The sequence below is a fragment of the Sciurus vulgaris genome (genome assembly GCF_902686455.1).
Source record: "Sciurus vulgaris genome assembly, chromosome: 13".
NCBI classification, from domain to species: domain Eukaryota; kingdom Metazoa; phylum Chordata; class Mammalia; order Rodentia; family Sciuridae; genus Sciurus; species Sciurus vulgaris.
Genome location: NC_136474.1, coordinates 82558113 through 82567022, shown reverse-complemented (window position 1 = coordinate 82567022; position 8910 = coordinate 82558113). Strand labels below are relative to the sequence as shown.

Below are 8910 nucleotides of genomic sequence, written 5' to 3'. Positions count from 1 at the left end.
CCCAAGGCTGACCTGAATGCCCACCGTGAAAACAGTAGAGACCAACATTGAGCTCCCATATGACATAATGCCTTGGTCAGAGCAGCCTGCTGTCTAGTCCCAGATTGGTAACATTGGTTGTCTTCCACCATGCAAAGGGCAGAGAACTGTGCTCACTGATGTAGACACATATCTACCTATGGCCATGCCTTCCCTGCCTCTGGTGCTTCTGCCTGCCTTGGCATCTATGAACCACAGCATGCCTCACTCACGATCATGGCATGCCACACACATCACCATCACATCTGATCAATGAACTAATTTCATAGCAAGGAGCATGCAGAAATTGGCTTGTGCCTAAGAATAATGGGCTTTTACTACATACTTAATTATCCACGAGCAGCTGGACTGATTGAACAATAGAATGGCTTTACTGAAGACTTGGTAACGGCACTAATTGAAGAAGACACTCTGAAACATTTTAGTTTTCTCTTACAGGATGCAGCATACACTTGGAATTGATGACCATTTTTATGATACAGTCTCCATAGCCCAACCATACAGAGCCCAGAAATCAAGGGGTGGGAGTGAAAACGGTTCTTCTCGCTATTACACCCAATAAACCATTCTCAGTAGTTTAGCTTCCCATCTTGGCAACTTAAAGCTCTGCTAGTTTGGAAGTCTTAAATCTTCAAAAAGGAATGCTCCCACCTGGAAACACAGCAATGAATCCATCAAATTCACAGAAGAAATGGCCCTCTGATCCCTTGTGGGTCCTTTTACCACTGAACTAGAGAGTATTAAAAAATGACTGGTATAATTGATCCTGATTACCAAGAGAAAATTGGATTACTGCTACATAATGTGGACAAGGGTGATTATATATCTGGAATCCAGTTGATCCTCTGGGATATCTTTTAATTTGTCCGTGATCAATAGAAATGGTTAATGCAGATGAAGTTGAGTAGCTAAACCCCTTGCCCTATAGCAACCAAAACAAAACAAAACAAAACAAAAATCAAGACTATTGAGGACCCATACTACCCTTCAGCAATTAAGTGTTTTGTTCCTTCACCAGATAATTCTGATCAGCCAAGGCCTGAATGGAACTAAGGGGATTATACAGAATGAGTAGCGGAAGAAGAAATTCATATCATCTTGACCTTGTAAGCAATTTTAGAAATGAGGAAAATATTAGACTTGCATATTTTCTTTTTGCCTATTATATGTGCATCTTAATTTTTAATATATAATTGTTTTCTTCTCCCTCCTTCCTCCCATTAATTTACATGAATTAATTGGAAGTTAACTTCCCAATTTAGTCTTTAAGCAACAGAATATTCAGTGGGTCCAGGTCTAAATTTGAGAAATAATTAATATAGCAAGTGAGGATACAATTACTGGGACTATAAATGTCCTCATTTTGGAGAAAGTGAGAACTTTGTCACCTTTACAAATATTAACTGCTTCTTATTAGTTGAAAACACAGAGTATTTTTATTGTTTTCCAGAACTTCAGATGTGTATAGAAGAATGCAGATGAAGTTGAGTAGCTAAACCCCTTGCCAGTGATTACCAAATTTCAGTAATTACAAATTACTGCCTCTCTGCAAAGCTATCCTTCCTCACCCTGCTTCGAGATTCAGAGCCCAACCCTGCAAACATTTCTCCTTTGTCTGCTGGCGCAATGCTAAACCGTGCCGATAGAGGGCGCCAGAGGGACAGGGGAGGAGGAGGGGTGCGCGTGTGCCTTTTCTTCTTGTCCCTGAGGTATGTAGATGCCAGCAGCACGCAGGACTCTGTGCTGCTCACCCACTGGCAAGTTGCAATGGCACCTCAGAGCCCACCTACCACTGAGGGATTGTTTTTGTTTTGTTAATACTTTTTAGTTGCCGATGGACCTGATTTTATTTATGTATGTGTGGTGCCAAGAACAGAACCCAGTGCCTCACACTGCCAGGCAAGCGCTCTGTGACTGAGCCACAACCCCAGCCCCTACCACTGAGTTTCATCAGCACCTTCGCTGGCTTCTCAGTCACTCTCACCACTCCCCAGCGGGCAGGCTCTCTTGCAGCCTGTCATGCCTCAGAACTTCTCAGCTATCCAGTGGGCCACACTCACCCTCTAAATCTACCTCAGCCCTCAGGAGGCAGAGCCTCTCCCAGGCCTCTTTCCTTGGGTTCTGTGCCTCAGCCCTGTTAGTGGTAGTTACTTTCTGTATCTGCTGTTCCTGTATTCTTTAGAGTTCTTTTTACCCCTTTGTAACTAATCCACTGTCACTAGTTGATAGTATTATTAAATTTTCCTTTTTGGGGTTACTGTTTCCATCTGTCTCTTGATTGGTATAACTAATCATTCAGGAGGCTACTCCAAACACCAAACACAGTGTCTTACTCAATAAGGTTTGCTGCTCTTGTTACTTTAATCACACTAGTAACACACCCATGAATATTCCACTGAAAAACCAATTCACCCACACACACAAATGAAACTCCCTTCATCCCGTAGTGCAGCCCAGTCACTTCCCAGAGTTGATGTGTGTCCCTCCAGTCCTAGCCTCTTTCCTCTGATGAGTTTATTTCTCTTTTTCCTTTTGAAACAATGTCACAATGAGTGGTGAGTGAGTGTGAGTGTGTGTGTGTGTGTGTGTGTGTGTGTGTGTGTTGGATCTATAAAGTAAAATTTCTGAAAACTGAATTACCAACCCAGAGTATGAATAGTTAAACTCTAGATGTCTCTCCAGAAAGACTAAACTAATTTCTTAACCCTCACAAAGGAGGTTTGACATAAAAATTGGGAGGAACCAAAAAGTCACATGGTTAAAACTTTTTGACCTTATCGATGGTGAACCCAGGGTCCAGAGAGAGAAATGATTTTTTCAGTGTCACAGAACTACTAGATCGGGACAGGGTAGGGGAAACTTAAGTCTAACTAGGCTTGAAGGAATTACATTTTAAATAATAGTCAGAGGAGGGACTAAGAAAATTCTTCACATAACACTCCTAATAGTCCTTCATTTCAAATAAAATAGTCTGTGCTTCAGCCATGGTGATTTGGGCCTGAGTCACCCAGCTACTGGCCAATCGTTCCATTTAGGATGTGATATCTAGTGCTTCAAAGGGATTTAGAATCCATCTGGGTCAAGTTTCTGCCCACAGCTGGCAGCTCCTCTGGCAGACTAGACAATCACAAAGCCTCTGTTGAAATATTATTGAACAGCTCCTCAATTCCCTAGTGAAAATAGAGCAGGGATGACTACTTATCAAAAACCAGGCTCCCCTCTGTTCCAGTTGCACCCCTTTATATAGCAGACCTTTAAACACAGGGAAGGCGGCTCACCTGATGAAGGTGAACTGGCAGAAGCAGGGGTGGCCTCCGCCCATCCCTCCAGCCTCACCCCCATCCACAGGGCAGGGTGCACTCTCAGCGTTGCCACCCTAACAGGTGCCATGTTGGAGACCCCTTTTGGACCGATTCTTGTTGCTGCTGGGCTCCTAATTTTGTCGCTTTGATTTGTTCTTACAAAGGAAGTCACCAAGTCAAGTAAGATCTCAAAATGCCATGGGGCACCCGAAGAGTCTCTGCCCCCTGCCCCTTGGCTGGCTCTCGGCCTCTCCCTGGGCTCTCTTCTCTCTTTCTCGCTCTTCATTCCTCCAGCTTCAGTTGTGCTCTGATAGCAAATACAGGATCTTCACTCTTGTGAGCTGATTTCCTCCCAAGACCCATAAAAAAGAGCAGAGTTGAATTACTGTTGGCTCTACTGCCGCCACCTGGGGAGCATTAGCAGTCAAGCAGTCCTTTATTTGCCTAGGTCCTCATAGTTACAGCATTTTCTTTATTATATGTTGTAAACCAAAACATAGTATTGGTTTATTTCTCCTTCATGAACAGAGAAGGAAACATGAATTTTCCTTATGAAATTCCATAAACACAGACTGACGCCACACACCCTGTCTTAGTCATTCTCCGACACTCTCGCTCCCCTCAGGAGAGAGAGAAAATGTCCAAAAGAGAATTCTAAGAGCTCTCCCATACAACAGTTGGCCCACTCCCTTATGTATTAAGTTATTTGCTCCATTGGGCACTAGGAAATCAGAGCTGAATACAACAGTTCTTAGGTACAGTCAGAGCTGTAAAGGTGTACACATGATAACCACACAGAAAGAGAGATGACCTCGGCAGACCCTCATCAGAGGTGCGCAGTCTGGTTTAGAACCCTTTCGACATCAGCATGGCCTTGATGAGCAGGATGAGTAATTGTTCATGGGAAGTCACGAACACTGCAGAATTTGGGGATCCTGGTCTGCTCATGCGTGATGGAAAGAGGTAGCGCCCATTCTGAAATGGAGCACAAACAGGAAGACATCAGATGAATGACTTGGACTTCGGTCAACTCCAGTGTTTTTGCTGGGTAGGAAGGCTCATGATGTCTCAGATCTGAGTCGGAGGCACCTGGTTAATGGTGCCAGATACCAGGTTTCTCAGTCACTCCTGATCTTCTCCATCTTTTGCACCTGTGGAAGGATATGCTTCAGAAGAACTGCACTGTTACCCAGGGATCACAGCCCAGGATTGTGCCTGTTCCTCCTCCACGACTCTTCTTCCACTCCACTGCCCGAAGTACTCTTGTCAAAATGAATCATTTCTCAAATTACCCCCGTCTTCTACCCCAGCTGACTGCTCTGATTACCTCATCCTCCTCGCTACAACCAGCCCCCAGGAGTTTGTTGCTTAGGAAAGTGTCAGAAGGGGCGGGGAGGTAGAAAGGAAGATGACATTTGCTAACAAAAGGTGCTCATTTTGATTTTGTGTCTCATACTACCTGACTCTTACGAAACAATCAAGAGCTCTTACAGTTTGGCCTCAAAGTTTAACTGAATGCTTTATTTTTAAAAATGGTAGGGAGGCATTTTCTTAGGCTTGATATATCAATAGTTTCCACAGGAATTTGAATAGAAGGCAGCACCCTGTGATATGGAGCATATCCTGGAACAAGACACAGGACACCCAAATTGTCCTCCAGGTTGTGTTCACACAGAGCAGAGTCACCCTGAGCCACCCATCCCTGAGCCTCAGCTTCCCTACCTCTATAGAAACAAATTTGTAACCTCTAATATTTTGTGGCAAGTTTCACAACCATGACAAAAATATTTTAATTTTATTTTCCTGTAACTCAGGAAAGTTCTATTAAAGTCCTCTTCTGGGGTCAGGGCTGTGGCTCAGTGGCAGAGCACTTGCCTTGCATGTGTGAGGCACTGGGTTCGATCCTTAGCACCACATCAAATAAATAAAATAAAGACATTCTGTCCACCTACAACTAGTTTAAAATAAATAAATAAATAAAGTCCTCTTCTGTCTGGTTAGCAGCAGCAGAATAATCACTCTCTGTTTCAGAATCGGTCAGTTTAAGAGGAGGTTTAAACTCCCTGCTCTGCCCACTCTTTCCTCCCCGGATGACAGCTGAATTCAGGGAAGTGTGTGGTGACTTCCAGGGCAGTTTTTTGTCTGCTTCTCCCTCTGATCTATCTCTTCCCGCTGCAGCATCCTTTGAAGTGGAACTCGTCTGGTCTGGTCCTCAGGTGTGACTTCTCTTTATAGGGACACTCTCTGAGTCGCTGACCTCTGTCCTCACTGCCCCACTGAAGTGTCTGAGGCACTGCCATGGCCTCTGGCCTTCCCTGCCATGTGCACCATTAGTGGTCTTCTTTGAGTTCACCGGGCCTCTGCCTTTGGGGCCTTTCTTGACTAACTTCCTGAGCTCATCTCTATTCTATTATCCTACGCCTTTGTCGTTCAGGGACATGGCAAGGGCGTTGACACTCAGAGGTCCAAGTGACACATTTCCACTCTGGAATTATCAATCTTAAAGAGGACGGGTATTTTTATACCTCAGTCCCCATTCAGGACTCAGCTGGAAAATGGCAGATGCCAAGACAATCCTTGCAATCTCCACTCAGTTTTTTTCCAACTTTCCTTCCCACGGCTTAACTTCGAGGGCTTTGAAGGAGGTTCAAAGAAAAATGGGTGATTCTAGATATTTTTCCCCTTCAGATCTCTTTGGTCCTACAACTCAATGGTGCCTTTGACCTTAGAAGTCAAGAATTCACCACCTGATCCTCTGGTAACTTTTTTCACCAAATTTGGTAACTCATGTGTGGCTGTCCTTGCTAGAGTGGACATGGAGAGCTGGAGAGGGGCTGGGCAGAGTGGCCATGGAGGGTCAACGCTGGCTATCGTGGGAATCCAATCCTGAGGTCACCAACCAGTTTCTCAAACAATTAGGTTTCCATCCTAACTGGCAATTTGTTGATATATACGGAATGGATCCTGAACTCCTTAGCATGGTCCCAAAACCAGTCTGTGCAGTGTTACTTCTCTTTCATATTACAGACAAGTGTGAAGTATTCAGAACAGAAGAGGAATAAAATCTCAGGGACAGGATGTCACATCATCAGTATATTTCATGAAGCAAACAATCAGCAATGCCTGTGGAGCAATTGAACTGATCCATGCTATTGAAAACAATAACCTTGAAAAAATTCCCTGGAAGATTCAGTGTCAATGAACCCTGAAGAATGAGCCAGTTACCCCAAGAACTATCATGCTATTCGAGTTTTTCATGAGACCAGTGCCCATGAGGGTCAGACTGAGATGGTCAGAAACCATTTCCAACTAACCATGAGAAAACTAGTGATGAAACTTTATTAGAGGATGCCATAGAAGTTTGCAAGAAGTTTATGGAACGTGGCCCTGATGAATTAAGATTTAATGCAATTGCTGTTTCTGCAGCATAGCATGTTGAGGATGGAAATACCAAATACTGCATTATTTACAATAAAAGTTAAACTTCTGCTGCCATACGCTAACTCAGAAATTTTGATATTTTCATTAACTTGACTGATTAAACTTCATGTGAATTTAAAAAAAAAAGTGGACATGGAGATGTAAATAAAGCAAAGCTATGGGTCCTACACATGCCAACATGGCCATTCAATGACAGGTGACCCGACCTAAGTTAAGAATGCTACTGTGGGGCTGGGGTTGTAGCTGCATGGTAGAGTGCTTGCCTAGCATGTGTGAGGCACTGGGTTCAATTCTCAGCACCACATATAAATAAATAAATAAAATAAAGGTCTATCAACAACTATTAAAATTTTTTTTAAAACAGTGCTACTTATTCAGGAAACTTGCTAAAGAAGCAGGTATTTGTGAATCCTCACTACTAACACTGTTCTAGAACCCAGGGATTCAACAGAGCACAAGACAGACAAGGTCCTTGCTTGCATGGTACTTTATTCTAGTAAGGAGAGATAGTAAACAAACAAAAAAATAATTAGGCTAATTTCAAACATTTATAATTATTATAAATGATGAAAGGCAGCCAGCCATTCCATGCCCTGGGGAAGAGCATTTGGAGCCTGGAGAACAACAACTACAAAAGCCTGAGATAGAAAAGAAACTCCAGTGTAAATGTGAGATGGACGTGAGATGCCTGTGAGAGACCAGGAACACATCAGAACAGGGCAAAGGCATTACCCACGTGTTGCAATTCAGAATGGTGTGTTTCAGTGAGGCTGGGTCCTCTGACATTGAGATGATGGTAGGGAAACAGGGACAACCTGAATGTCATTTAATGATATATTTCCATCAGTAATTCAGTTACTTATTCATTCATCCTATAATCAGTTATGGAGAGCTCTAGGGGTTACACAAACAGAAAAACCATGGTCCTGGCTCTCAAAAAGCCTACAAATCAGGGCTGAGGACGTAACTCAGTGGTGTAGCACTTGCTTAGCATGCACAAGGCCCTGGGTTACATCCCTAGTGCTACAAAAACGAAAGAAAGGAAGTAAGAAAGAGAACCTACAGATGGAGGAAGGAACTGAGCCGTGTAATTAATCACATTCAAGGGGCAATGCATTAAATACACACAAACATACACATGCACAGATTTTCAGTGCACCCTGGTCTGGAGGAAAAGGAAACACAGATGGACTGAAAGACAGCCAAAAGTGCTCAAGATTATTTGGCACTTCCTTTTCAAACCAAACCTTTTGGGGAGGAGGAGCCATTTCTCTTTTATAGGTTCTGATTTTTTTATTTTTTATTTTTGTGTGTGTGGTGCTAGGGATTCAACTACCACTAAGCCGCATTCCCAGACCTGGGTTCTGATTCTTGTAATCGAAAGTCCTGACTTTGAAAACTGTGACCTCTGTGGGGAGTTTAAGAGTCTTTAATGATGAGATGGTGGCATGAGGAGCTCCGAGGACCCATTCATTAGTGAAAAAAGCAAAGCCAGTGAAATTTATGTAAAACAACCATGTGAAGTCTCTGGAAATTGTCAAAAGGGACATACAACAACTGAAGAAACATTTATTCAAGAGAATCAATTAGTGCTCAGTAAGAATAGGAAAAGTGAATGGCATCTGAGCCACAATCCAAAGCCCTCCACCCAGCTCGGCTTGACAGAAGCTCCACCCCGGGTGGAAGGGCAATGATGGCCACATGTGGCTACTTCTGGAGGCTGAGAAGTCCCAGATGAAGGTACCAGCAGCTGAGTGTCTGGTAAGGGCTCACTCTCTGCTTCCAAGAATGTCCCTTCATATGGCAAAAGGAATACAATGGCAGAAGGGCAAAAGGGGACTTGCAGGCTCCCTCAAGCCTTTTTTTATAGGGACATTAATCTCATCCATGAAGGCAGAGCCCTCACGACCCAATCACCTGGCAAACGCACTGCCGCTTAATGCTGTTGCACTGGGGAATTTTAGAGAGGCTCAAACTTTCAAACAATCGCAGCAAGCTAGTTCATCAGCAAGAACCGAGACAACAGACAGCTCCCAAGAGCCCTCCCAGGATCAGAAAAACCTCCCACTACTCTTGAGTATATAAAACGGTGCAGTCACTCTGGGAAACATGTAGCAATCCCTCAACT

At 43.6% G+C, this 8910-nt stretch overlaps 1 pseudogene across 1 annotated transcript; it reads left to right on the top strand.

Annotated features, from left to right (window-relative positions):
* Positions 1-6166: 6166 nt before the first annotated feature.
* On the top strand, positions 6167-6807 carry LOC306642482 (ubiquitin carboxyl-terminal hydrolase isozyme L3-like; annotated as a pseudogene). The gene has a single exon. The product of its transcript is annotated as a ubiquitin carboxyl-terminal hydrolase isozyme L3-like (transcript).
* The last annotated feature ends 2103 nt before the right edge of the window (positions 6808-8910 follow it).